The 23,129-nt window shown below is 45.6% G+C and overlaps 1 long non-coding RNA gene across 1 annotated transcript in view; it reads right to left on the reverse strand.

Moving 5' to 3' along the window:
* Nucleotides 1–5,098: 5,098 nt before the first annotated feature.
* LOC127326570 (uncharacterized) overlaps nt 5,099–23,129 on the reverse strand; it is a 29,133-nt gene continuing 11,102 nt past the window's right edge. Inside the window, exons 2-3 of the long non-coding RNA XR_011751007.1 lie at nt 6,983–7,167; nt 5,099–5,355 (exon numbers count right to left, since the gene is read on the reverse strand). This is a non-coding gene — a long non-coding RNA (uncharacterized lncRNA). The remainder of the gene's footprint in view (nt 5,356–6,982; nt 7,168–23,129) is intronic.

Consider the following 23,129-nt stretch of genomic DNA (forward strand, 5'->3'; position numbering starts at 1 on the left):
TGACTATTGGTTGCACAGATGCCTAGAGGTTGAGATTTACGGCTCATTTGCTATAGGGACCAGCATCATCATAGTGGGAAAATTTTCAGATTACCCACCCCATTGAAGAGGTCAATTGGGATATGTTTCAAGAGGCTTTTAGCGCAACTAATATCACATCGGGAGTCGTGAACCTGAAGATGAGGGAGTTTTGCAACTTTCGTCAAGGCCACCGCACCGTCGTTGAGTACATTGATGAGTTCAACAAGGCGATTCCTTATGCGCCAGATGATATGAGTATGCAACAAGGCAGAAGAGATTAATGGAAGGTCTGAATGACGAGCTTTTTGTTTAACTTTCCACAGTGCACACTCCTATCAGGCACTGTTGGACAAGGTCACTATCCTGGAGAACAAGAATCAGATCGAGAAGCGCAAGAGGAAGAACAACCACCATAAGAATTTCAACTCAGGACCACCTCAGAAGATTTGCCACATTCATGAGGGTAGTGGTAGATCTGGTTTCAACAACCATGGGACCCATAACCGCCACTCCCACTGTGGAAATGGTCACAACCATCATGGCAATGGCCACATTACTCGTGAGATTTGACCACACTATGATGCCAGCAATTGAGAGTCCATTACCAACTAAAAAAGTTTGATATACTAAGTATCCATCAAGAAATGAGCAAGCTGCTTCAAATTCAGAGCCTGATAGAATGAGTGACACATACTCGAGCCACTGGTCAACCTACCGATGCATAAAACTGTTAAATTAGAATATATTGAGGTGATCTTAAAAATCAATGACAGACACCATATATAGAACAGAAACATACATGTGCTACCTGAATAGCATCCTCGCCACACAATATTGAAGCAGATGTAGGACGGCTAATGTAACGGAGAATTGTGTTGACACCGTGGATAAAATCCCCACAAAGGGATCATGATAGATTCACTAAGACACTATAAACTCGCGTACTTAAGTACTGCCAATGACAAAGACAATGGCTGGTGGAAACGCACATTTCACCAATGAAACTGCATTGTTTGGAGCATAATATTCTATAAGTCATCATTTTCATGCTGGGAAGGGCGTTTCTGGTCCTGAGCCCATGTGAGCTCGTTTTCTGGACCATTCATTTGCGCTAAGGTGGGTGGTGCGCGGTGTATTCTGTATTATGTTGCGTATTCAATGTTGTTTCATCCGTTGACACAACTGGTTGGCATGCCTTGTCTGCTGAGCCCCTTTCTTTGTCTGCCTCTGTTTTAACCCCTAGAGATCAGCATCTCTTCTATCTAATGTCCCCCTTTGACATGGTTAACAAAGTTGACAGTATATGACGGTCAAATATAAATAAGAATGCACCAAAAATAGACACACGGATACACAGGAATTTTCAAAACTGCTACAGCTGTGCCATGTTTCAAACCAGAAAAACAGTATAATTCCCCTGCAGTTGTGCCATGTTTCAAACCAAAAAAGTTGTATAATTCCGCTGCCTACTTATCATCCACAAAAATGGACATCAAGTAACATAGTTTCATGACAATATGACAACAAATAAGTTCAACATGACAACATAGAGCATAAGTTCAACTGACAGCAAATTCTAGTGAGTTTACCCTCACGTACACATCAAAAGAAAGTGTCTTTGCACCTCACATGCATAGCAAACTAAGGATTCATGACAGCCACAAACTAGTTCAGATTTCGCTTAATTTCCTCTTCTTTGGGGTCATCTTTTTCTTCTTTCCTTTTGCAGGAGACTTCGGTGGAGTGGCAGCTTGTCCTTCAGCAACTTGGCTCCTTGTGACAGGTCCAGGGCTGCTAATTGTGTCAGCTTGGCTCCTTGTGACAGGTCCAGGGCTGCTCTTGGTAGGTGTACATGGAATTGCATTACTAACTGAAACATCAAACCATGGCGATGGATTCTTTTTGCCCCTACTTTTCCTACAGGAAGAAATAATTAGAATTATAAGCATGCAAGGGAAAAAGTCAAATCATTAGAACAACAAACTACACAAAGTAGAACAAGAATAAAGTGAAATTTTATTGTATACCTTTTTTCCATTTTTAGCACAGCCGGCTTCTCTATGTCGTATCTCTCAGCATTTTTTTCATTTGTTCAAAGACCCCTTCCGTGATCCACCTTCCCACCAACTTTTGATCCCCTGTTTCCTTGTTCTTCCAGCATCTTTTTTCTTGCCTTTTGGAATTGGTGGACGCAATACAAAACCTGTATCCACATGTGGCCACTGATTCTTGTCAGTAAGGGCTCAATTACACCTTCATATGCTGCCATGATTCTGCCAACTGAGTAGTACGCATGTATATATTCCTCCATGTTCACAAAATTGCGAGATTGCAAAACATTTATGAAGGCTAGTGCATGGCTACAAGGCTTGCCCGTGTGCTGCCATTCTAGACATGTACACTCATGTGTGAGTGTTTTGACCACATGCTTTTCATAATTTTTGTTGGTATTTATCACTTCCCCAGTCCAATCAGCTGATGGTTTGGCCTTGAGATGTCCCTGTCCCCTAGTCTTTGCATTTAATTGGTATGACAAATGGCAGAATTTTACCTTGAAATCTTTCTCCAATCATTCTCCTCTTTCTAAATAGTCCCATAAACATATAAGCTTGTCAGCTAGTTGAACAATTGGTAGGTCCTTGATGTAGCGCACCCAACTATTAAAGCACTCAGCAAGATTATTATTTATGTAGTCACACATGATTTCAGGGTTGAACATGCACCTCATGCATAGCAGATTATGGTAGTCATTAAGGTAAGGATACACTTTCTCAGATGCATCAAACACCTTCGCCATGTGATGTTCATATTCTTCCAGCCTATATGCCCTAGCAGCAGGCCACAACCGGCCAAACACATCACCATGAAAATATTTTTGAAAATTGTGCCTCATATGCCTAAAGCACTCACGCTGCTCAGCTTGAGGAAAGACCGTTTAACATCATTTTTAAGGCCTTTGCAAGCATCAGTACAAAAAGCCAATAGATCATGAGGAGGATCCCCAATTGCCTTCTTCACTTGATTTATGAACCAAGACCAATTATCTCCATTTTCAGACTCAATAAAGCCAAATGCTACCGGAAACATTCAATTGTGACCATCTAAAGCAGTGACTACAGTTAGCTGACCATTCCATTTGCCATTTAAGTGAGTTGAGTCAATGCTAATATACGGCCTACAACCATTAAGGAACCCATCTATGCAAGGCTTGAAAGCAATAAAAAGTTTGCTGAAATGCACTTCACCTTCGGTTGTGGTTGTATCAATCTCCACAATACTCTCTGGAGATCTCAATTCTATCTCGGCCTTGTAGTTGGAAACCATTCTGAAGATTTATTCTCAAGTTCCATATAAGCTTGTTGCTGCCTTTTGTTTGCCTTTCCACACCGTTTGGTAATCAAGTGTAACATGATGCTCATCTTGCAAATCTTTAAGTATCTTCACAGCGCCAATGGTTGGATCTTTCTTCAACTTAGCTGTTGCCTTGTCGGCCACCCAAGATTGACATGTCATGCTAGTTTTTTTCCACTAGTTGAGGTACAAATGTGCTCAGTTTGATGCCTCACAGCCAACAACCAAAATAGTACAGATCAAAAGGTTATAGATTTGTATATTTATGAAAGTTGAGCATTGGCGCTGTGAAGATACTTAAAGATTTGCAAGATGAGCATCATGTTACACTTGATTACCAAACGGTGTGGAAAGCAAACAAAAGGCAGCAACAAGCTTATATGGAACTTGGGAAAAAAGCTTCACAATGTTGTTCAACTACAAGGCCAAGATAGAATTGAGATCTACTGTAGAGATTGATACAACCACAACCGAAGGTGAAGTGCATTTCAGCAAACTTTTTATTGCTTTCAAGCCTTCCATTGATGGGTTCATTAATGGTTGTAGGTCGTATATTAGCATTGACTCAACTCACTTAAATGGCAAATGGAATGGTCAGCTAGTTGTAGTCACTGCTTTAGATGGTCACAATTGAATGTTTCCGGTAGCATTTGGCTTTATTGAGTCTGAAAATGGACATAATTGGTCTTGGTTCATAAATCAAGTGAAGAAGGCAATTGGGGATCCTCCTCACGATCTATTGGCTTTTTATACTGATGCTTGCAAAGGCCTTAAAAATGATGTTAAATGGTCTTTCCTCAAGCTGAGCAGCGTGAGTGCTTTAGGCATATGTGGCACAATTTTCAAAAATATTTTCATGGTGATGTGTTTGGCCGGTTGTGGCCTGCTGCTAGGGCATATAGGCTGGAAGAATATGAACATCACATGGAGAAGGTGTTTGATGCATCTGAGAAAGTGTATCCTTACCTTAATGACTACCATAATCTGCTATGCATGAGGTGCATGTTCAACCCTGAAATCAAGTGTGACTACATAAATAATAATCTTACTAGTGCTTTAACAGTTGGGTGGGATACATCAAGGACCTACCAATTATTCAACTAGCTGACAAGCTTAGATGTTTATGAGACTATTTGGAAAGAGGAGAATGATTGGAGAAAGATTTCAAGGTAAAATTCTACCATTTGTCATACACCAATTAAATGCAAAGATTAGAGGACAGGGACATCTCAAGGCCAAACCATCAGCTGATTGGACTGGGGAAGTGATAAATACCAACAAAAATGATGAAAGGCATGTGGTCAAAACACTCACACATGAGTGTACATGTCTAGAATGGTAGCACACGGGCAAGCCTTGTAGCCATGCACTAGCCTTCATATATGTTTTGCAATCTCACAACTTTGTGAACATGGAGGAATATGTACATGCGTACTACTCAGTTGGCAGAATTGAGCCCCTTACTGACAAGAATCAGTGGCCACATATGGATACAGGTTTTGTGTTGCGTCCACCAATTCCAAAAGGCAAGAAAAAGGATGCTGGAATAATAAGGAAACAGGGGATCAAAAGTTGGTGGGAAAGTGGATCACGGAAGGGGTCCTTGAACAAATGCAAAAAATGCTGAGAGATAGGACATAGAGAAGTCGGCTGTCTTAAAAATGGAACAAAAAAAAGGTATACAATAAAACTTCACTTTATTCTTGTTCTACTTTGTGTAGTTTGTCAAACTGTTCTAATGATATGACTTTTTCCCTTGCATGTTTATAATTCTAATTATTTCTTCATGTAGGTAAAGTAGGGGCAAAAAGAATCCATCGCCATGGTTTGATGTTTCAGTTAGTAATGCAATTCCATGTACACCTACCAAGGGCAGCCCTGGACCTGTCACAAGGAGCCAAGCTGCCACAACTAGCATCCCTGGACATATCACAAGGAGCCAAGTTGCTACAGCCCAAGCTGCCACTCCAACACCGAAGTCTCCTGCAAAAGGAAAGAAGAAAAAGATGACCCCAAAGAAGAGGAAATTAAGCGAAATCTGAACTAGTTTGTGGCTGTCATGAATCCTTAGTTTGCTATACATGTGAGATGCAAAGACACTTTCTTTTGATGTGTACGTGAGGGTAAACTCACTAGAATTTGCTGTCAGTTGAACTTATGCTCTATGTTGTCATGTTGAACTTATTTGTTACTTGATGTATATTTGTGTGGATGATAAGTATGCAGCGGAATTATACAACTTTTTTGGTTTGAAATATGGCACAGCTGCAGTAGAATTATACTATTTTTCTGGTTTGAAACATGGCACAACTGTAGCAGTTTTGAAATTCCTGTGTATCCCTGTGTCCATTAAACTGAAGGGTATTTTGGTCCATTCTTATTTATATTTGACTGTCATATACTGTCAACTTTGTTAACCATGTCAAAGGGGGACATTAGATAGAAGAGATGCTGATCTGGGGGGTTAAACTAGAGGCAAACAAAGAAAGGGGCTCAGCAGAGAAAGCATGCCAACATGGGGGTTATAAATGATTCTCCCCTTGGGCACCGCCCCCGCCCTGCGCCCGCAGCTCGAGCGCCGCCCCGCCGCGGCCCCTCCACCTACCTACGCCCCCGCCGGCCGCCCTCCACCCGCCCCGTGCCTTGACCTGCTCGCGCTCGCCCTGCGTTCACCGTCGGTTCCTGGCGGCGCTCGGCCTGCCCTTGCTTGACCTTGGAGACCGCCACCGTGGCGTTGGTGGCCAGGAGCGCCTCCTCGTGCAGCATTACCGGTGTTGCATGAATCAGTAAGAATACCTCGGCCGGGCGCATCTCTGGGTCCCCCATCCTAGGCGGCGCCATGCGGCCTAGAGGTCGAGCATCAGGTCTTGCAGCAACAGCGGCGGTCGAGGAGGGACGGCCCGTGGCAGCGGCTGCAGCTGAAGCGCAAGGTGGAGGCGACCTAGCCCGACCTCGAGCAGCAGCAGTGGAACTCGAGCAGCAGCAGAGATGAGCTTATTTCAGCCCGACGGCAGGGCGGGGTCTGCAGTTTCCTGATCTAGATCGGAAGGTTGCGCCCCGAGCAAGACCGGCAAGGCCAGGGGAAAACCCCAGAGAAGCTTGGGACAACGCAGGGGCAGCAGAGGAAGGGGCGCTGGGCCAAAGCGAGAGGGAGGTGGCCATCAGCGCCGGAGTCGCCGCCGCCGCGAGGAGAGCGCGGGGGTCACGAGACGGGAAACGCGTGGCCGCAGACATGATGCTCTGTCACAACTCACAACGACGTTAGACGGAAAATACACAGCCGTCACATGTTGGCCCACCATAGCATACACGTATCCTCCCGTTCTACCAATTTCTGCATGTTGGCTGACAGGAGTGGGTCCCAAGATCAAATGGGTGGTCGAGAAAAGGAGCACATCTGAGCTCGGGATCAGTTATGGTTTTCCGCATTTTCATCAACATAATTTATAAAAAACTACGAAGATTACTAAAATGAAGAGATTAGAAAAAGAGGTAGGCATAAATCATGATAATAGTGTCCATAGTTTAGTTGACGTAAAAAGAAAGCAAATGCAGTGGTTAATTAGAGGGAAGCCAAAGCCTAAATCTGTACATTGAAAGATAATCTTACCTAGAACCCAAGTGTACTGTAGGCAATGAACCTGAGGTAAGGCAGGGATCAATGGTTATGGAAACACCCGAATGTTAGCAGCAGAAATGTGGAAAGAAGCGGGTTGTCCTGGGGGAATACTAGTTTCGCGGCTTTCACCTCCATCAAGCTCGGCTCCATCTTGCCCAGTATAATCCAATCGGAGTCTGCAAATGGCAGAAAGACGTAGTGATCAGTACGGTCAGATGAAGAATTCACGATTTGCATGTTTATCTTTTCCTTATCACGAGCAGCAAATATGCATTAACCTCAGACTTACTATTTTTCCGGCCATTGGTTCATTTAGTTGATCCATGCAATTTCAGAAGGCCTCCATATGGTCAAACAAAAGGAATTAGAAGGTACATCAATTAAAGTTTCCAACAATAAAGTGCCTTAAGCAAAATGCGACCTATTGATTGATATTTCAGGCTTTGAAGCAACCCTCACGAGATTATGGCATCAGTAACAGCTGTGTTAATCTGTATAAATATTAAAAGAAGGAACAAATTGCACTTTACGCCACGCAGGTTGTCCCACACACAAGGTTTTGTAGATCAGATATTTTCAGATAACACAACAAGATATCAGATCAAAGAGCCGAGGCCTCCTAACTTGGGACATGGAGCAGGTGCAGATCTAGATGGTTTTGTGGAAGTTAATTACATTCGGTTAAAATAATTCAGACTAAAAGCTCACGCCAAAAAAAAATGTCCAATTGTGAACCGGTCGGAGATGACAGGGGCACAAATACATGATGATGTGCACAGGCGCAGCAGCGGCTGCAACAAGCGTTAAGCATCCACAGTGACGCTAAGCTACGGTGACAGTACTAGGGCGGGTTGGCGGGTTGACAGCCAGACATGATGTCTCCCGGCTCGGCTTGCACAGAGCCCAAGGCAGAGCCTAGCTCAGTTGAAGGAGATGTGCATGGCTGCACGCAGCCCGGGGGACTCCCATGCATACCATGATCGATGTAAGCGTCCGATGGAGTAAAAACGTCGAGCCGACTCCCGCGTCCGATACCTGCACCATGGTTAGCAAGCAAAGGCAAGGCATGTGCAACATCCATAAAGCGGTCAGCTGAAAGTAAAGAAGACTCCGACACAGGGGGTAGTTCCTGAGAGTTGGGCATGTTGGCAAAGGGAAAAACGTTCTCGTCAAAAATAACGTCCCTAGATATGTAGACACGATTAGACGGAACATGAAGACACTTGTATCCCTTATGAAGAGAGCTATAGCCCAGAAACACACACTTCTTCGAACGAAAATCAAGTTTATGATTGTTATAGGGTCGAAGGTGTGGCCAACAAGCACACCCAAACACCTTAAAAAAGGTATAGTCAGGTGTTTCATTAAGAAGTCTCTGAAGAGGTGTTTTCATCGCAATGGTGCGACTAGGAAGCCTGTTAATGAGGAAACAAGCTGTAGAGAAAGCATCATTCCAATAACACAAGGGAACCGATGCATGTGCCAGTAAAGTAAGACCGGTTTCAACAATGTGACGATGCTTGCGCTCAACGGTACCATTTTGTTGATGTGTGTGAGGACAAGACACACGATGTGAGACACCCAGATTATGAAAGAAGGGATGAAGTTTCTCATACTCCCCACCCCAATCAGTTTGGACATGAATAATTTTGCGATTCAAGAGACGTTCAACATGTTTTTGAAACTGGAGAAACACATCATAGACATCAGATTTATGTTTGAGTAAATAGAGCCAAGTAAAACGACTATAAGCATCAACAAAACTCACATAAAAACGATGTCCACTAACAGAGGTTTGAGCAGGACCCCAAACATCAGAATAAATAATCTCTAATGGAAACTGTGTTACACGAGTAGACAAGGAAAAGGGCAACTGATGGCTCTTCCCTTGCTGACACGCATCACAAACAGACTCGATTTTATTGGACTCATGTGTAGATGGTAACTCATGACTACGAAGAACATGTTGAACGACTTGTAATGCTGGATGTCCTAGACGATGATGCCACATATCACGCGACACCTTGACACTGGAAAGGGCTTGCTTGATGACAGGTTCTTTAATCTCATAGAGACCTCCACTGCAACGACCTCTAAGGATGGGTGCTCTCGTGTCCAGGTCCTTTACAAAAAGATCATGAGGATGAAGTTCAATGAACACATTATTATCATGGGAAAGTTTACTCATAGATAACAAATTTCGAGTGGCTTTAGGAACATGAAGGACATTATTTAGAGCTAGAGATCTAGAAGACGGAGTGGATAAAATAGCTTGACCAACATTATGAATGTGCATACCTGTGCCATTAGCTGTATGGACCTGATCAGTGCCGTGGTAGGGCTCGCGCGAGGTAAGCTTATCAAGCTCGCTAGTAATGTGGTGAGTGGCACCGGAGTCCGCATACCACGCCGGGTCTACGGACTGTGAAGCACCCTGAGAGCCATGAGAGGCAGACATCGCCATAGCAAGTTGCTTCTCTGTAACGCTCCCATCATTGCCAAGGCCAAGAAAATCACGGTTGAACCTCTTGTAACACCGAGAGGCCACATGGCGCGGAGTCCCACACAGCTGACAGACAACAGGAGTACGCCCACCATTCTGCTTGGGCGTGGCTGTAGGTGTGGTCTTGGCGGATGGTGCGGCGGGACGGGGTCCACCACGGCTGGCCCCATAGGCGGCTGCAGGTGCAACAATGTGTGCAGCAGGATAATGCGAGGAGCCACTCGAGCGACGTTGAGCCAATTTGCGCTGTTCTGTAGCCTGAAGTTGAGAGAACAAGTCGCGAATTGCTATAGGAGTGGTACGATTCGTCACCACTTGGTAGAGGGCATCATAATCCTCATCAAGTCCAGCAAGTAGGTATGAGACAAACTCCGCATCACGCAGGGGCTCACCAATGCTAGTGAGAGAATCTGAGAGGGCCTTCATCTGATGGAAATAAGTATTGACTGTCTTGTTTCCTTTCTTCAGTTCAGCCATCTCCTGTCGAATCGCAGAGGATCGAGCAATAGAGGTGGAGGCGAAAGCTCCACTAAGGGTCTCCCAAGCCTCGCGAGAGGTGCCGGAAAACATGATCATGCCGAGGACGCCTTCAGTCATCGAGGAGACAAACCCAGAGAGAATAGCTTGGTCCTGCTGAGTCCAGTGTTGGTGAGCCGGATTGGGCGCATGATGCATGGTACCGGCATGAGAAACGACAACATGAGGACTAGGACACGGGAGAGAGCCATCAACATATCCCATGAGCATGTGACTGCGAAGAAGCGGACCAACTTGGGCACGCCAGAATAGATAGTTCTCGCTTGTCAACCTGATGGTGATCGACGAGGCTATAGTAACAACCGGTGGCAGGCCATGTGCAGGAAACGGTTGATGGTGAAAACCTTGTTGAAACCCCTGCTGAAACGGAGGCACCGGCGGTGTAGCAGCAGGGCCCGACGACAATGGTGGAGTAGAGCCGTAAGGGGGCAAAGCTAGTGCTGTAGTCGGTCCCGGCGTGCCAAACCCTAAGGAGGGTGGCGCCATGGGCGGAGGCGCGTAGTATCCAGTGTAACCTGCCGGGTAGTACCCGGGGTAACCTGGGAGATGGCCATGTCCGGATCCTTGGCTGAGAGAGGCGGCGACCGATGCAGCATCGGTGTAGAGGGCCGCGTTGAACATCCCCGGCAGGTCTGCAGGCGGCGCGGAGGGAACGAGCGCCGGCAAGATCGCGGGCGCGCCCAGAGTCGCGGACGGCAAGGTAACGGGCGCCGGCAGTTGCGCGGCCGGTGCGCCCAGAGTCGCGGACGGCACGATCGCGGGCGCGCCCAGAGTCGCGGACGGCAAGATCGCGGCTTGCGGCGCGGACGAGGTAGCAGCCGGCGGCGGCGCACCTGATGTAGCGGTGGGATCTGTCACCACCGGAACGGATTCTGCGGAGGAAACCATCACGTACGGCGGAAGAAGACAGCACGGCGCGGAGGACGCCGGCGAGCAGCGGAAGACGACGGGGATAGACCGAGGTTACAACCTTCGCTCTGATACCATGAAGCGAAACAGGAAAAACGAGTTTGAGGCCTATCCCGATGTACCTCATCGGGTAGGGATCTTCACATATATATAGGTATATGATACGGTTACAATAGGTATACTATACGTATACGAGTCTAATTCTAACATAACGGTGGTCGACTATAGGAGACTTGAGGTGCTAGCTTCAGAAGACGGAAATCCAATCCATGGTAGTTTACGATTGAATGATATACCTTTGAGGTGGTTAGCTTCAGCTGACAGAGCCGAGGAGACGAGTTCGTTGGAGAGTTTTGAACGATGGTGGCGTGAGAGGTTAAGACGAAGATGGAAACTGCGAGCGACGCCACCCAAGGTGTCACAATGGATGGAGAGGAAGGGCGGACAACTAGACAAGGGTGAAGGGTTTGGATTTCGGATTTATGAGGTGCATCGATAGAGTATTGTCGAGGTTGTTTCGCGTGATGAAAACCTTGGGTGGCCCTGAAGGAAGCAGCGATCTTTCTTGGACTCTAGCAAGCACACGAAAGTCCCGTCAATTGCTCCAATCTATACCTAATAATAAAGGAGCTAAGGTTTCTGCCAAAAAGTTTCGTCAACGCTTTTTTTTAGACGATTTTGCCCTCCCACCACAGTACATAATACGCACCATACCATTACATACCATTTCATTTTGTTTTTTCACATGCCAGTCAATCGGGGCGGTTCGTGTTTTATTCCCACGACCTCCGCTCTCTGAACAATCGCTGCCTTCCCCTTTTACCCCTAGAACGCTAACTTGAGGCAGAAAAATTTACTGAGTGCTGCCACCGCCAAGTAAAAACGTTTCGTTGCTGGGTCGACCGAACGCTCCTCGTGAGAGCTGGACAATTGCTGCCTTCGCTTGATATGGGCCGGCCAAACGGCCCAACTCACCAGCAAGCGGCCAATGCAGGATCACGGAGATCATCCGCTTGGGTTCGTCTAGCTCCCAATCATATTGAATCAATTAGATTAGTCCCACATCGTTTTGTTACAGGAAGTCAGGCCGGCTTATATACGCAAATTTCCTCGAATTCAACAAGCCGCGTGAGAAACAATAAGCCTCCATCGAACGGAGTATCATCTACTGATCAGGAAGGAATACACAACGAGAAAGGAAGCAGAGGCCCCTCGGATAACTCAAAATCCAGAAAAGATGGAAGGAAATCTATACCTAAAGGAAGCCCTCCTTCCATGGAGAAAGGAAGCCCCCAGGATATAAACTCAAAATCCATATAAAAGATGGAAGGAAGGAAAACGTGGAGAAAGGAAGAGCCGCTCTGTTACTCAACAATCCTGCGATTCGCATGGCGGGCGGCGGCCCCTCCTGACGGAGGCGACGCCACAGTAGCGGGGGCGGAGCTTTGCTATTTGCCACACGGTCTCGATATGGGCGCGGACACGGCCCCAAGCCGCCCCGGCAGGAAGTCGTCCGCGCTGCTTGTGCGCCGCCTCGCCTGGCGTGTTCTCCCGTCGGCTCTCCTATTTGGAGAAGAGAACCTTATCCGTTTATACAACTAATATATATCCTTCACGATGTTTGTCTTTTCATCGGTCCACTTCTAATATATAATTCGCGTGGCCGAGGACGATGGTGTGATGGGGCACGCGTGTAGGGGGCGGACGAGGGAGGGGAGAGGCGAACATGAGAGGAGGGGTGACTGGTGAGGAACAAGGCCGGCGGCCATGGGGGAGGAAGAAAAGTTGGTTTCTCCCGACGGCCGGCAGCTACATGTGCATCGTCTGTTGTGGAATTCGCATCATCATCCGGACATTGATCTAATACTCAACCTATTTTGACTCAGTTTTCTTAATTTAGGCACCAATTTCGTTGTTGAACCTTTTTTTATCTTGATTGATACTCATTATGGCAGATGTATAACTATCACAAATAGTGGACATCAATTCGAATTAACCTGGGATATCTTAAATCGATCATTTTTTGAACTTCATTAATGTACCATGAGATAAAGAAATGAGGATAAGAGGGAGAGATAGAAATAGGCAGATTATTATACTTAAATATAATATATTAATATTAAAAAGAGTATAAATAGTAAATTAAATAAAAACAAATTCAAAAATGAAAAATATACCTAATAAGAAATTGAATTTTTTTATAGGGTTATGCGAGTCCTTCAAACTGGGGAAAAAACTTTGACCGTTGCGATATTTCTATTCAATTGATGATTTTCTATCTTCCGGTGCAACGCACGGGCACTTTTGCTAGTACAATACTAAATTACTAATCAGTAAATACAAACATTAACTAACTGAACGTGTCATGTGGGGCCAAGCCTACAGCCGTCGCAAGGGCAAGGGCCCTGCGGCCTCTTAGAGTCCTCCTAGTTTAAGTTAGTAGAGTTTAGGTATAATTGGAAAGGTTTAGTCCCGAAGAAGGTTACCCTGCCAATTACCTAAACTAAGTTAGAGTTAGATGCAAATTCTGTAATTGGCTAATATATAAAGCCATCCCTATGCGTTTCAAGGAACAAGCAGAATTAATCCAATCTCTCACCTCTTGCTCCCTGCGCCTAGGCGCCTATCCTCACCTCCTTCTCCAACCATAGGCCGACGGGATTATCGCCCTAAGCCTCCCACCGATCACAACTACAACCTACGATCCAATCCTCCCCCAACCCGTGACAACTTGGTATCAGATTCATCTTCGATCCCGGCGGCTGCCATGGAGCCTCCGCCGCCACCTCCGCAAACCCTAGCCGAGATCATCGCCAAACAGCAGGAGGATCACCAATCTGTGCTCGCCACCCTCACCAACCTCGCCGATGAAAATCACCAAGCAAGGGTTGAACGTGCGGAGGACCGCGCCACCCTCAAGTCCATCGCCGAGACGCTCCAAAAGTTCCAGGGCGATATCGCGGATACAGTTCAGCAGCAACGTGCCGACAATCTCGCTCTCCTTCGCCTTGAAGGGAAGGGCGCGCCCCAACTTGGCGGCCTAGGGCTCATGCAGGCGCTGACGAGGGATCAATTCGCTAATGCCTACGTATTGTAGACTTGGGTTTCGGGAGAGAGCGACGATGGAGATTCCGGGAGCGAGATTAGGCACACGACGTACCCAGCTTCGGGTCCCCTCGGTGGAGGATCCCTACGTGCTGCTAGCAATCCAGTATATGATCATAGATGTGTTTACAGGGTGCCGCCATAGGCGGAGCTATGCTGTCTATCTGTTGGCCTCCTTCTTTCGGGTGCCCTGGCTAGCTTTATATATGCAACCAGCCTAAGGTTTTACAAGAGTCCTAGTCGACTACTTCTTCGGGTTGCCTTGTTGGGCCTTCTCCATATTGGGCCGAGCCGATCCAGGTATACTAATAATGGGTACCCGAAGGGTATACCCATGTCAGTAGCCCCCGAGTGTCTAGGGAAGTTGAAGACTTGCGTAGAGACTCTAAGCATAATCATCTCCAAAGGCGAGGTCCATGTCGTAGATCATGTGTAGCATAAATGATGTCGATGATTCTAGAAGTTATTTTTCTATCGGGTGCGCGACAGCGCTCCCAATGGGAGTAGCCCCCGAGTTTATGGGTAAGTGCTTGCACTTAGGCATAGACTCAAGTTGTACTACTCGATGAAGAACTTAACTATATTTCTGGAGGACTTGATGAAATCCATGGGCTCCCGATGGGAGTAGGCTCCACTCGAATCGTAGAATCGAGTTGAGTCTGCAAAGCTTGATTGTCGTAGATGCTGTCGAAGTTATTTTTCTATCGGGTGCGTGGCCAGCGCTCCCGATGGGAGTAGCCCTCGAGGCTACAGCCAAGTGTTTGCACTTGGGTGTAGGCTCAATCTTGCTTTTAATCGACACCACAATTTTTCCTCTTTCTTGTATCTTATCAGGAGGATGAACAATACTCTCGATAAGAGTAGCCTCCAAGCCTATGCGCGGGTGCTTGCACCTGGGCATAGACTCAAGTTGTACTACTCGATAAAGAACTTGGCACATCCCCTCTTTTATCGATTCCAGGCCGTTGCTATTTTTATTTGACATCCATATCTATATTGTACAGGGATAATGGTAATTGGGGCTAGTTCATCTGACGGATCAGGTACTAGTTAACTACTCTAGTGGCAATCCGCAAAAACCTACTTCAAGACCACGTCCCTAGACATGATCTCGGGATACTGGTGCTAACTCGACATGTGCCGCTTAAGGTCTTACCATCTGTCGAGCCCCAGTCATGTTTTATCGGGTCCACAGCGCGTCCGCTGAGATATTTCTTCACATCTGTTGATGTGGAAAAAAGTAGCAGAGCGCAGTCTTTGGCGATGCCACGCCACACAGGACGGACCCGGGGTCTTACCTTCGCAGAGTTTTGCGGCATTCAGAGATTATTCGCGACTTTGGCGCTCTGAGAATATTTTGTCAAGTGCCTTGTTCGGCTGATGCAATGACCCATTTTGCGGGTTCTTCTATTTTTCTCTCGGGCTTGATAAGACAGCCGAATATATTGGTTCTTCTATATTGTCGGGTACATCACCGATGCTCTTGCTTGGAACAATATGACGAGTCAATGAACCCGAAGATTTGTCCACCTTTTTTTTTTGGGTTCCTCCTTGATGAAAATTTCGTCGAGTTCCTCCTTCAGGAAAATTTCTTCGGGTCCTCTTTGAGGACAATTCTTCGGGTCCTCTTTGAAGATAATTCTTAGAGACCTCCTTGAAGATAATTCTTCGGGACCTCCTTGAAGATAATTCTTCGGGACCTCCTTGAATAAGATTTCGTCGGGTTCTCTTTTGAAGACAATTTCGTCGGGTTCTCTCAAGATTTCGTTGGGTTCCTCCTTGAAAAAGATTTCGTCGGGTTCTCTTTTGATTTCATCAGGTTCCTCCCTGAAAAAGATTTCGTCGGGTTCTCTTTTGATTTCGTCGGGTTCCTCCCTGAAGAAGATTTCGTTGGGTTCATCCTTGAAGACAATTTTGTCGGGTTCATCCTTGAAGACTTTTTTTTGTAGGCGTAATTATTCTTTCTGTCGACCTGAGATGTAAAGTGAAGAAGTATGACGCAGCCCCCGAGTGTCGGGTGCGGCGAAAGTAAATGATAATCAACTTTATGCAAATCAAAGGAACACTTAGCTTATTGGGCACGACGGAGTCGGCGCGATGAAGTCTTCGAGTGCAGCAAAAAAGTTGAGCCAAAGTAGAAACCACCGAATTAACGAAAGTGGATACCACCAAATTGTTGATGAAGAGATAGCCGAGCCCTCGAGCACTGCTGGGGTGATGCCATGATTGTTGCTTAGACGCCGTGTCATAGTTGTTACTCGGGGCGAAGTTGTTGTCCAGTCCCCGAGTATTATCCGTGTCGCCGAAAGAAGGCCATTAAGGATGAAATACTGAAGATGAATCCAAGATGAAGTACTTGAGATGACTTCATATTAAAGATTACACCATCAAATATGAATCATATATTGAAGATGAATTCGCTGATATCATAGAAGATGAATCCATTGACCCGAAGAATCCAGGAATAACCATAGAAAATGAATCCGCTGATATCATAGATGATGAATCCATTGACCCGAAGTATCCAGAAATAACCATAGAAAATGAATCCGCTGATATCATAGATGATGAATCCATTGATCCGAAGAAAATAGTTCCAGTAATAACCATAGAAGATGAATCCATTGATATCATAGAGGATGAATCCATTGAGTCGGAGAAAATAGTTCCAGTAGTAATCATAGAAGATGAATCCATTGACCCGGAAACGCGTCGGGTAATATTGTATAAGTGAACCAATAATAACCCAAAGAAAACCAATCCAGTAATCCAGAGAGAATAAATCCACTGAGCCGAAGAAGATAAATCCACTAAATCGAGGAAAATAATTCCACTGAGCCGAAGAAAATAATTTCACTGAGCCGGAGAAGATATGTCCAGAGCCGAAGAAAAGAAATTCACCAAGTAACCAAGTATATTTGTGGTAACGAAGTAATGGCGCAGCCCCCAGTGTTGGGTGAATTTTACTGTAATAATATAATGGCGCAGCCCCCGAATGTTCGGGTAAGGCGAAAAAAAATAATTGGATCTTGGAGGAAAAGGAGAACTTAGCTTTTATCGGGTGTGGCGGAGCCGATGTGGACACAAGTCGTGCCTCTGACGCAGTCTGCAATCACGCGGCGCTTGGCCGGAAGTAGTAGATGTGGCCGACATAGTCGATGAAGAGGACGCAACCGATGAAGCGGAGACGTCCCGCGTTTTAGCCGAAAGTTGTTGACCCGACAGAACGTAGTCGATGAAGTGGATCCGTCACAGGTGAGCCCCCGAGCATGCCGATGTAAAGGAGATACCGATGAAACGGACGCAGCCGACGTGGTGGATCCTCGACGGGTGAACTCCCGAGCGTAATGAAGTGAATCGGCGTGGCGAATCCGCGATGAAGACTGTAGTGTATTAACTGTGTGCAGAAAAGTAGACATACCATAAAACAAAATATACGTATATTTGTTCAAATAAATAACTTTAAAGAAAATAGAAAAATAACACCTGATGGTTCTTATGATCGGATGAGAGTTCGCAACTTGATCGGATGACCTCGATGATTTTCCAAGCGATTTTTGTGTTCAGTATCAAACTGGCTGCGTGGAGGCTTTCAATCCACGAGTTGTACTTGGAGACTTAGTGCTGCAGGTAATACATGCATGATATTGCCGAAGGCCAACCAATCAAGTGTTTATGGTGGCCTTGAAGGGGACAAGATCACGTGGAACCTTTTTTTTTTGCATGGATCACGTGGAACCTTGCCAGGATCAATTTGCCAGGAAGTTTTGGGTGCCCTTGAATAGATACGTAGAACTTGATCTGAATACAGATTTGTCCAGCCTCGCATCGCTGGTTCGTTGAGTCTTGGCATCTTGAGCGTGGATGGTTTTCTGACTCGATGACGTCTCGCCGGCTGTCCTCTCTTTTTTTTTCTCTGAAAATTCGATCCGATCTTCACGCATGCCTTACTTTTTTCTCTTTCCATGGTAAACGCTTGGATCCCAGGAAACTCCTAACTGTCGGTTCACGATCAGGCGCTGCTTTTCCCGGTGGGTACGCCTGACACTGCAGCTTCTTGATGATGGATTTGAGCGCTTTCGATGTGTGTGCGCTAAATGCGATCTGGTTTTTCCTCGTCTTCTGTCTTGCAGATAACGAACTCGACGGATCCCGCCCGGATCACAAAATCCAGTCGTCGCCTTATTCCTACGGACGGCGCCAATTGACGAGGGATCAATTCGCCAATGCCTACGTATTGTAGACTTGGGTTTCGGGAGAGAGCGACGATGGAGATTCCGGGAGCGAGATTAGGCACGCGACGTACCCAGCTTCGGGTCCCCTCGGTGGAGGATCCCTAACGTGCTGCTAGCAATTCAGTATATGATCATAGATGTGTTTACAGGGTGCCACCATAGGCGGAGCTATGCTGTCTATCTGTTGGCCTCCTTCTTTCGGGTGTCCTGGCTAGCTTTATATATGCAACCAGTCTAAGGTTTTACAAGAGTCCTAGTCGACTACTTCTTCGGGTTGCCTTGTTGGGCCTTCTCCATATTGGGCCGAGCCGATCCAGGTATACTAATAATGGGTACCCGAAGGGTATACCCATGTCAGGCGCCAACGTCTACGGCCAGGGTTGGTGTACCGCCGGCCATGGCGGACGCATCTGATCGCGCCCCCCGCCTCTACAAAATCGACTTTCCCCTCTTTGATGGGGCAAGCGACCCATGACCATGGTTGACGCGATGCAACCTCTTCTTCCTCGGTCAGCGAACGCAGGAATCCGATAAGACCTGGTTGGCTTCGTACCACCTCACCGACGTCGCCGCCTTATGGTACGGCCACCTCGAGGCAAAACTGGGTCAGCGACCGTCTTGGGGAGAGTTTCAGACCCTAATCTCCAACCACTTCGGACCACCGACGCGCGCCAACCCCTTCGGTGAGTTGATCTCGACACGCCGTACTAGCACTGTCGCGGATTACTCCAAGCGCTTCCTCGAAAATCTCTCACAAATCCAGCCAATCGCCGACGCCGAGGAGTGATGACGCGTAAAGCACACGCTCGTTGGGAACCCCAAGTGGAAGGTGTGATGCGTACAGCAGCAAGTTTCCCTCAGTAAGAAACCAAGGTTTATCGAACCAGTAGGAGTCAAGAAGCACGTTGAAGGTTGATGGCGGCGGGATGTAGTGCGGCGCAACACCAGGGATTCCGGCGCCAACGTGGAACCTGCACAACACAACCAAAGTACTTTGCCCCAACGAAACAGTGAGGTTGTCAATCTCACCGGCTTGCTGTAACAAAGGATTAACCGTATTGTGTGGAAGATGATTGTTTGCAGAAAACAGTAGAACAAGTATTGCAGTAGATTGTATTTCAGTAAAGAGAATTGGACCGGGGTCCACAGTTCACTAGAGGTGTCTCTCCCATAAGACAAACAGCATGTTGGGTGAACAAATTACAGTTGGGCAATTGACAAATAAAGAGAGCATGACCATGCACATACATATCATGATGAGTATAGTGAGATTTAATTGGGCATTACGACAAAGTACATAGACCGCCATCCAACTGCATCTATGCCTAAAAAGTCCACCTTCAGGTTATCATCCGAACCCCTCCGGTATTTAGTTGCTAACAACAGAGAATTGCATTAAGTTTTGCTCGTAATGTAACTAGTGACTACATCCTTGAACATAGCACCAATGTTTTATCCCTAGTGGCAACAACACATCCATAACCTTAGAGGTTCTTGTCACCCCTCCAGATTCACGGAGACATGAACCCACTATCGAGCATAAATACTCCCTCTTGGAGTTACTAGCATCAACTTGGCCAGAGCATCTACTAATAACGGAGAGCATGCAAGATCATAAACAACACATAGACATAACTTTGATAATCAACATAACAAGTATTCTCTATTCATCGGATCCCAACAAACGCAACATATAGAATTACAGATAGATGATCTTGATCATGTTAGGCAGCTCACAAGATCCGACAATGATAGCACAATGGGGAGAAGACAACCATCTAGCTACTGCTATGGACCCATAGTCCAGGGGTAGACTACTCACACATCACACCGGAGGCGACCATGGCGGCGTAGAGTCCTCCGGGAGATGATTCCCCTCTCGGCAGGATGCGGAGGCGATCTCCTGGATCCCCCGAGATGGGATCGGCGTTGGCGGCGTCTCTGGAAGGTTTTCCGTATCGTGGATCTCGGGCCTGGGGGTTTCGTCCCGGAGGCGTTAAGTAGGGGGTTGGGTCGGGCACGTGGCGGCGCGAGGGGCCCCGAGCATCGGGCCGCGCGGCCAGGGCCGGGGCCGCGCCGCCCTCTGCGCTGGCTGCCTCGTGGCCCCTCTTCGTTTCGTCTTCGGACTTCGGGACGCTTCGTGGAACAAAAGGCCCCTGGGCGTTGCGTTCGTCCAATTCCGAGAATATTTCCTTACTAGGATTTCTGAAACCAAAAACAGCAGAAACAAAGAATCGGCACTTCGGCATCTTGTTAATAGGTTAGTTCCGAGAAAATGCACGAATATGACATAAAGTGTGCATAAAACATGTAGATAACATCAATAATGTGGCATGGAACATAAGAAATTATCGATACGTCGGAGACGTATCAGCATCCCCAAGCTTAGTTCTGCTCGTCCCGAGCGAGGTAAAACGATAACACGGATAATTTTACGGAGTGACATGCCATCATAATCTTGATCATACTATTTGTAAAGCATATGTAGTGAATGCAGCAATCAAAACAATGTATATGACATGAGTAAACAAGTGAATCATAAAGCAAAGACTTTTCATGAATAGCACTTCAAGACAAGCATCAATAAGTCTTGCATAAGAGTTAACTCATAAAGCAATAATTCAAAGTAAAGGCATTGAAGCAACACAAAGGAAGATTAAGTTTCAGCGGTTGCTTTCAACTTGTAACATGTATATCTCATGGATATTGTCAACATAGAGTAATATAATAAGTGCAATAAGTAAGTATGTAGGAATCAATGCACAGTTCACACAAGTGTTTGCTTCTTGAGGTGGAGAGAAATAGGTGAACTGACTCAACATTGAAAGTAAAAGAATGGTCCTCCATAGAGGAAAAGCATCGATTGCTATATTTGTGCTAGAGCTTTGATTTTGAAAACATGAAACAATTTTGTCAACGGTAGTAATAAAGCATATGCATCATGTAAATTATATCTTATAAGTTGCAAGCCTCATGCATAGTGTACTAATAGTGCCCGCACCTTGTCCTAATTAGCTTGGACTACCTGGATTATCACCGCAATACATATGCTTTAACCAAGTATCACAAAGGGGTACCTCTATGCCGCTTTACAAAGGTCTAAGGAGAAAGCTCGCATTTGGATTTCTCGCTTTTGATTATTCTCAACTTAGACATCCATACCGGGACAACATAGACAACAGATAATGGACTCCTCTTTTAATGCTTTAAGCATTCAACAATAATTAATTCTTTTCTCATTAGAGACTTGAGGATGTTTGTCCAAAACTGAAACTTCCACCATGGATCATGGCTTTAGTTAGCGGCCCAATGTTCTTCTCTAACAATATGCATGCTCAAACCATTCAACTCAGTGTAGATCGCCCTTACTTCAGACAAGACGAACATGCATAGCAACTCACATGAAATTCAACAATGAAAAGTTGATGGCGTCCCAGTAAACATGGTTATCGCACAACAAGCAACTTAATAAGAGATAAAGTGCATAATTACATATTCAATACCACAATAGTTTTTAAGCTATTTGTCCCATGAGCTATATATTGCAAAGGTGAATGATGGAATTTTAAAGGTAGCACTCAAGCAATTTACTTTGGAATGGCGGAAAATACCATGTAGTAGGTAGGTATGGTGGACACAAATGGCATAGTGGTTGGCTCAAGTATTTTGGATGCATGAGAAGTATTCCCTCTCGATACAAGGTTTAGGCTAGCAAGGCTTATTTGAAATAAACACAAGGATGAACCGGTGCAGCAAAACTCACATAAAAGACATATTGAAAACATTATAAGACTCTACACCGTCTTCCTTGTTGTTCAAACTCAATACTAGAAATTATCTAGACCTTAGAGAAACCAAATATGCAAACCAAATTTTAGCATGCTCTATGTATTTCTTCATTAATGGGTGCAAAGCATATGATGCAAGAGCTTAAACATGAGCACAACAATTGCCAAGTATCACATTACCCAAGACATTAATAGCAATTACTACATGTATCATTTTCCAATTCCAACCATATAACAATTTAACGAAGGAGAAACTTCGCCATGAATACTATGAGTAGAAAACAAGGACATACTTGTCCATATGCTACAGCGGAGCGTGTCTCTCTCCCATAAAGTGAATGCTAGGATCCATTTTATTCAAACAAAACAAAAACAAAAACAAACCGACGCTCCAAGAAAAAGCACATAAGATGTGATGGAATAAAAATATAGTTTCAGGGGAGGAACCTGATAATGTTATCGATGAAGAAGGGGATGCCTTGGGCATCCCCAAGCTTAGACGCTTGAGTCTTCTTAATATATGCAGGGGTGAACCACCGGGGCATCCCCAAGCTTAGAGCTTTCACTCTCCTTGATCATGTTGCATCATACTCCTCTCTTGATCCTTGAAAACTTCCTCCACACCAAACTCGAAACAACTCATTAGAGGGTTAGTGCACAATAAAAATTAACATATTCAGAGGTGACACAATCATTCTTAACACTTCTGGACATTGCATAATGCTACTGAACATTAATGGATCAAAGAAATTCATCCAACATAGCAAAAGAGGCAATGCGAAATAAAAGGCAGAATCTGTCAAAACAGAACAGTTCGTATTGATGAATTTTAAAATGGCACCAGACTTGCTCAAATGAAAATGCTCAAATTGAATGAAAGTTGCGTACATATCTGAGGATCATGCACGTAAATTGGCTTAATTTTCTGAGCTACCTACAGGGAGGTGGACCCAGATTCGTGACAGCAAAGAAATCTGGAACTGCGCAGTAATCCAAATCTAGTACTTACTTTTCTATCAACGGCTTAACTTGGCACAACAAAACACAAAACTAAGATAAGG

The sequence above is a fragment of the Lolium perenne genome, chromosome 1, assembly GCF_019359855.2.
Source record: "Lolium perenne isolate Kyuss_39 chromosome 1, Kyuss_2.0, whole genome shotgun sequence".
Classification (NCBI taxonomy): domain Eukaryota; kingdom Viridiplantae; phylum Streptophyta; class Magnoliopsida; order Poales; family Poaceae; genus Lolium; species Lolium perenne.